This window comes from Choloepus didactylus, chromosome 5, assembly GCF_015220235.1.
Source record: "Choloepus didactylus isolate mChoDid1 chromosome 5, mChoDid1.pri, whole genome shotgun sequence".
In the NCBI taxonomy this organism is placed as follows: domain Eukaryota; kingdom Metazoa; phylum Chordata; class Mammalia; order Pilosa; family Megalonychidae; genus Choloepus; species Choloepus didactylus.
Window position 1 is genome coordinate 119,995,226 of NC_051311.1, and position 7,033 is coordinate 120,002,258.

The following is a 7,033-nucleotide window of genomic DNA, read 5'->3' on the forward strand; positions in this document are numbered from 1 at the left end:
TAAATGCAACGTTTTTTTTTTTTTTTTTTTTTTTTTTTCATTTTGAGAGCTTTCCAGCTTCTCCAATTAATACTGCAATAAAAACCAGGCTCCTCTTGAGCAGCCTACTGAATTAATTAGAAAATTCTGAATGTTATACAGGAATCACCCACTTAGATTTGGATTGTTCACAAACACTTAAGAAATTTTGAGGCAAAAGGTAGCAGCTATCAATGAATAAAGACACTTCTTGTTATCCTTAAAGATCACTGGATTCTTCCTTTCTGTTGTAAAGTCTTGTGTATTTACCGATTCCATTTATTTTTTATTATACCAAGCTGAATAAATCATGGAAAAACAGTAGATCTGTGTATGCTAATTCTATTTTGAAAGGCAAATAGATCCAGTGGATTAAATTGAACAGAATAAATCATGTATATTCTTTATTTTTGTTTGGCTGTCTGTTTTGACAAGCTCTATCCAGATTTACTTTAGCAAAAGAATGTGAAAGGTATATCTGGGACTATGTTCAACTAAGAAAATTGAATTAAAGAGAAAGAATTCAAAAGTTGTATAACAATGATATGTTCCTGTAGATTGATATTAGGGTCCTTCAGAATGTGGACTTTTTCTTGCTTTCCAGAAGGCATTGGAGTTAGCCTCGCGCCATCTGCTGGATCACATTAGGTTTTGCATATGCACTAGGTCCGCAGTACGTTTTAAGGTAAATCGAATGTTATTTCCTGAATATCTTTTGGTATATTCAAAGACATTCAAATTCACGTTTAACATCTATTGTGCGACTGGCCATGGCAGAGTACCCTTTTTTTCTCCATCCGGTAGCATTTTCCTATGAATGTGTTCTATCTTCCTTCTGTTTTTACTGTCAGAAGGAGGGAGCAAATTAAAATTCCAGTTATTTTTCAAATCTGATGTGGATAAAATATGGCCTCTGCAAACAGATGGGAATTAGGAGACAAGTCTGAATCTCCCTCTCATATGCTTGCTTAGGGGGTTATCTCTTTGGGGGTGGGGGGTGGGACAAAAAAATAAAGTTTGATGAGCTAAACTACAAATGTTTTAAAATTATTATTATTTTTTAAAATAAAATAAATAAATTAATAAAAAATTATTAGTATTTATCTGTTCTATCAAGTATCTTGTAAATAAGGATGTCCACATGCAGTTTATTCTGAAATATGAGTTCTGTTTGAAATAAGGAAAGAGGCAGATATATTTTGGTTGAGATAAAAAGGTATTGATACAATAATGAATATTTAAAATATTAGGTTTATGGAAAGATTAGCACTTGGAATTGTAATTGGTACTTTCTTTATTATACTAGGATAGCTAGACTGACTTTGTGATAGAATTTCATGAAGTGTTTAGGCAATGATTTGATTTCAGAGTGGGATGAATTCAAAGACTGCTTTATCATTACATATAAACAAAAGCAGATAAGCAAAGCTGCAAAAAAATCCAAAGAACATTTTCTAATTGGATGCACATGTAAAGTTCTTTGGTCATTGGTTAACTATTTAGCCTATTTTAAAGTTTGAAATCGCTGGAACATTCATGTAGGAAACAAATCTAGCCACTGTTTCTCTGATAAAGATTTTGCCATCATTTCTTTCTTAATTCTCCTGCCATTTTGTATTCATTATGGTGCTTGTGGTAGAGTGTTATCTGTGTTTCTAACTGCACTTTAAGCCTGAAAAACTGTAGCACTTCCATTTAGCTAACCAGTTCCACTTTAACAAATGAGGAAAAGAAATGTATTTGGAATGCCGAGTCCGTGACTTACAAATTGCAGAAAACACCAAGGCAGACAGCAAGTTAGCACTTTTTTCTTTTGTTTATAAGGATAATAGGTCAGCAGGAATGCAATGTGGGAAAAGATGCAAAGGTCCAGAGACGAGGGACACAGAGCTGACAGCTTGCTGTAGTCTTGTTATACAAGATCAGTTGTTCAAGAAGAGATCTGTTAAATCTTGCATTTACTTCTTGTCTGTCACTGGGGTTTGCCCCTCTAACAGATGCAGATGACAAGAGGAAGGCAACTGTAACAAAACAGAGCCTCACATCTCAGGGAAACGTCTGTCATTGCCCCTTTTCATTTAGCCTCAGCACTGGGTCCTGTTGGACCGTTTGGAGGCTCTCCAAACACCCCTCTCTCTCCCTCTCTCTCTGAGGCACTTTGATCCAGGAAAGACAGCTCCATTTGACTTGGGGAAATAGGAACTATGTGCTTGAATAACTATGGGTGAAGACTTTGGATGAGGTCATTTCTAAAAGAAATTTATTATTCTGAGAGCCCTTAGTTAATCTGGGAGAGTAATAGCAAATGGAAGTATAGGCAATAAATTTGATCATCACCAGGGAAACAGCTTCCATCGGCAGCTTTTAATTCAGTCACGGCAGCTTGTAGGGCTCTTTATTTGTATCAGTAGATGATGGGAATGGAAACTTTTCTCACCAGATATTTATTTAGCACCTCCTCAGTGCCAGGCATGCTACTAGACATTGGTGGAACAGAGTGAACAGCCAGGACACCTCAGGGAGCTTACCATCAAATGAAGGAGAAAGACCAAAACAAAAGCAGGTATACTTTAACATAATAAATAGCACTTGACAGTTGTTGACAGGTAGGACCACTTGCTGCCTTCTAGTTCCCTTGGGGCTGAGACAGCTCCTCCAATTGTCCCAGAACTACTAAAGAAACACCGTCTTAAGACTATTGCCAGGTGGTGGTTGTTTTAGTCCCAGATTGATTTCTGTTGAATAATATCTATTCATTCTCTGTGATATGATGACATTCACTCTTGCTACTCTTTTTCCTTTCTCCCTTTTCCAGGCCTGCTGCATTCTCTTTCCTCTTCTGTATTCTCCCAGGCAGCCTGCAGGTCACCAAGCAGGTGGAACACTCTGGACTTTTCATTTTGATCCTCTTCTCTCAACGTACCATTTACTTCCCCCCCCTCAGTACCCCGTACCCTGGTAGCCTTTCAAGCACCTGCATCTTTTCTTCACTGAGATCCTTTCTTTACGGAGATGTACATTACTGATATCGGTGTCTCAGTTCTTACGTTCTCAAGGGCATATGCTATAAAATCCTCAAAGCTGAAAGTCAGAATTTCAGATATAATGGGAAAAAGTAGTGGGACATTAAACTTTCCTTTGAATTCCAGTTATTATAAATGACATAAAATATATGGGAATGGAAGTCACAACAGTGGCTATCTTGTGGGGGGAAGGGTGGTGTCATCAGCTGGGAATGGGCATAAAGGGATGATGGAAATTTTCTGCTATTGATTGGTGGCTTCACAGATGTAAAAATATGCAAAAATTAATCAGGTAGTATATTTGAGATTTGTGCACTTTATTGTATGAATGTTACACCTTGATAGAAGTTTTAAAAAGAGAAATCTAATTAGGCAGGATTATATCTTAAGTCTTCACATATGTGATTTCTGTATATTTCCCTCTCCTGTTCCATTTTTCCCTACCCCAATTTACATCAGGAGAAACAAAGTTTAAAAGAAAAAGATGAGACAGAAAGATACAGAAGCTTGTTTATGGACTTATTTTTTTTTTTTTTTTAAATTGCTCCTAAAGTTGGGAGAGGCTGGTATGGGAAGGGGAGGAAAGAACAATGATTCTGACTGGAGTCCTTGAGGTGAGAAGTAGAGGAAAGAGATCTCTTCTTGAATATGTGGAAACTAAGTGGAAGGACTTGGCTCTAAGCTGTTTTCAAGGATGTGGATGATCCTAAACTCCTTTTTAAAAAGGATGGAGTCTTGTACAACTTAAAAGAACACTTAAGTGGAATTGAACAGAACTTTGAGCCAGGGCATTGGCATGCCCTCCGCCCCGCCACACTAGTATGTAGCTGCCTACTCACCTACCAATAACTGAAGAAGCATTTATTGAGCATTTGTTGTGTGCTGGGCACAGAAATAGGCCTCTTGGCTAAAAGATATAGTCTGGGCCCTCAAGGAAATCATGATTTAGCATGGGATAGTAGTCACATAGAGCTATAAAATAATCTAAGTTAGGTTGTGGGACACACTATAATGTAGAATAAATCAATTGTCATAGGAATACTCAGGAGGGAATATTTAGCTTGGATTAGATAGATTATCAGGATGGTGTTGGGGTTTGTTGCTCTGCATGATTAGGTTGATCATGTCACAGCTGAAATTTGTGTTCTTCCACTTCTTCCTTTCCTCTTATGGATCAATCATATTAAGCAGGATAGCATTTCCCAAAGTGTGATCCTGAGAGCACCCACATGAGAATCACCTGGGGTGCTTATTTAAAATGCAGATTCCAAAGCCCTAACTCAGATCTACCGGATCAAAATCTCTGAAGTAAAACATGGAAATCTAAATTTTAAACAAGCTTTCCAGGTGATCCCTACACTAAAACATTTAAGAACATAGACCTAGGCTCCAAAAGGAGAAGCTTACACATTGGCAAGCTGTGGTCAAATAGGAAGCTTGGTACAGCCTCCTTTTACTTCCTCTCGTTCAGTGGTAGCCACTTGTAATGGCTGGAGCTTGACTGGTTTGAGGACTTTCAAGCAGAAACCAGATGAGACCCTTGGAGGTACTCTTCCTGGGTGCCTTTTTGGGCCCTCTAGAGCCTATCTTTGGGAATGCTTGGAAGGGGATGTCTGAAGTCCACAATTACTCCAGTCCCCTCTGCATGACCTGGGTTCATGGTATTTACGCCTTCAGGGCTCTGCTTTGTGAAGTCAGAGATGGGAAATAATTCCAGCATAGTCAGTTCAACCATCACCCCTTACGAGGCCATTCATGGTGATCCTCTAGCCTTCACCTCTAGCCTCCTCTTTGACCATTCTCCCCCTCGCTAACTTCACTTGAGGTGCACAGGCTGCTTATTAGTCCTTGAACTCTTTAAGCTCTTTCCTGCCACATGGCCTTTGCACTTGCGCTTCCCCTGGTCTTTACCTGCCTAGTGAAATCTCTCATTTTATTTAGCTCTCTGCTCATATGTTACCACTGGAGAGAACTTCCTTGAATGCCTTATCACTCTCCTATAACCCTGTTTTATCTTTTTTTCATGTCTCCCATTGATACCTAACATTATATTATATGGCTATTTTTAAAATTGTTGTCACCCTTCACTTTGCCCCAGAATGCAAACCTCATGAGGATAGAGACTTTTTGTTGTTCATCTCTATATTCTCTTCCTATTATGAAAATGCTTGGTACATGGTGAGCCCTCAATAAAATGACAGACACAGACTGACTGAATAAATATTTGTTCATAAAGTGGTCTTTGAAAATCCCTTGGCCCATTGTCATTTCCATTTACCTAGTAAAGGGAATCCAAAATTTGATTAAACAATAGTCACTTTATGTTGTCCTAACACATGCTCACATTTAGAACACATTATTCTTAAAGTTATTAACATGATATGAATACAGAACAAAAATAGAGCAGTGCACTTCTGTGAATGCTTCCTCGGGAAACACTAGTCCCAGCACAGAAGGGTCTTGAAGAATGGATAGTAACTCAATATGTAAATCTGGGGATTTAGAGGGCTTCAAGTGGTCACAGGATATTCTGGGAAGCAGGAACAGCATGAACGAAAGCATGTTATATTTCAGGAAACTGAGCCTAGCCACAGATGACTAGAGATAAGGGCTTATGGAAGGAAGTGGAAAGAGATGGGGGTAGAAAGATAAATCCAAGTTATGAATAGCCTTGCCCATTATGCAAAGTACTTTACTCCTAATTTAATTTTGAAGAAATGATAAAATCAAAGGCACATAAATGGAGAAATAATATGGTCCTGTGTGTTTTAGAAAGATAATACTAACAGTGGGTGGTGGTGTAGGAACTGGAACAATTATACTGGAATTAGGTAGTAGGGTTAGGAGGCATAAGGGAAATTTTCCTGAAGTAGAATCAGTAGGATCTGGAGATAGTTTGGATGAAAAAGAATGGCCATAAGCAACCCATTTAATAGTTCCTTCTTCTCCTTTGGTAGAGGTGGGCTGGGTAGAGGATCCCACTGAACAAGAGCTGCTTCAGAGTCAACAAAGGAGAAAGTGTAGTCACTAGTCTTGTGGAATTTATAATCCAAGGCTGGTGATAGAGAAAGCAAAGAAATATTTAAACAGTAAGAATAGAGAAAACCAATTGCTGATGTATCAGGGCTGTAGGAGATAGGATTATTCAGGTACATGGTAGGTGTCTCTGTGAGAGATCTTTGATGAGTACAGAGCAGAGATTTAAAGGGTGACATTAGATGAGACAATTAACTTGAAAGCAAGGAGAGAAATTTGAAACAAATAGCAGTCAACAGGAAAAATTTATTTAAAATATGCATTTGTACCAACTGACAGCTATTATTAACTGGTGTAACTAACATTATGCCACTCTTATTCTGCCCTCATTGGATAATTGTTAGGGATAGCAAGAAAGGGTCTTATTTTTCTCCTTAGCTCACTTGGAAGTAACAATTGAATTGAGCAAAAGGAATTGAAACAAAGGAATAGAAATTCATTTGATAATTGGCAGGGAACCAGGTGGAAATAGTGGTAGCAACTGCTTGCCCTCATCCTGTTTTTCCTCTTCCCATCCCATGGCCAGACATTCGGCACACTTTCCACCGCAGTGCATGAGGCTGGTGATTGATGCTGACTTAAAGCCGTGGTAGGACCCCTTGCCAAGGATCCTGTTCATGAAGTGCAGGGAGGGGCACAGAGGAGTAGAGCTGTGTTTCTGGGCACATGTATAGAGCATGTCAGCTTAGGAGCAACTTAGTCTGTGATCATCTAAAAAGTAGCCCTTCCAAGCTTCTGAATATCAGAGATACGGGTTTATCTCTCACTAATTTGTGCATTTCTAATTGCCACTCAGAGAACTGGGGGCTTGTATTAGAGTTCTCCAAAGAAACAGAATCAATAGGATAGAAAGAGAGAGAGAGATTTATTTTAAGGAATTAGCTTACAAGACCATGGGGGCTGGCAAGTATGAACTCGACAGGGCAGGCCACAAGCTAGAAACTCCCGTAAAGGTT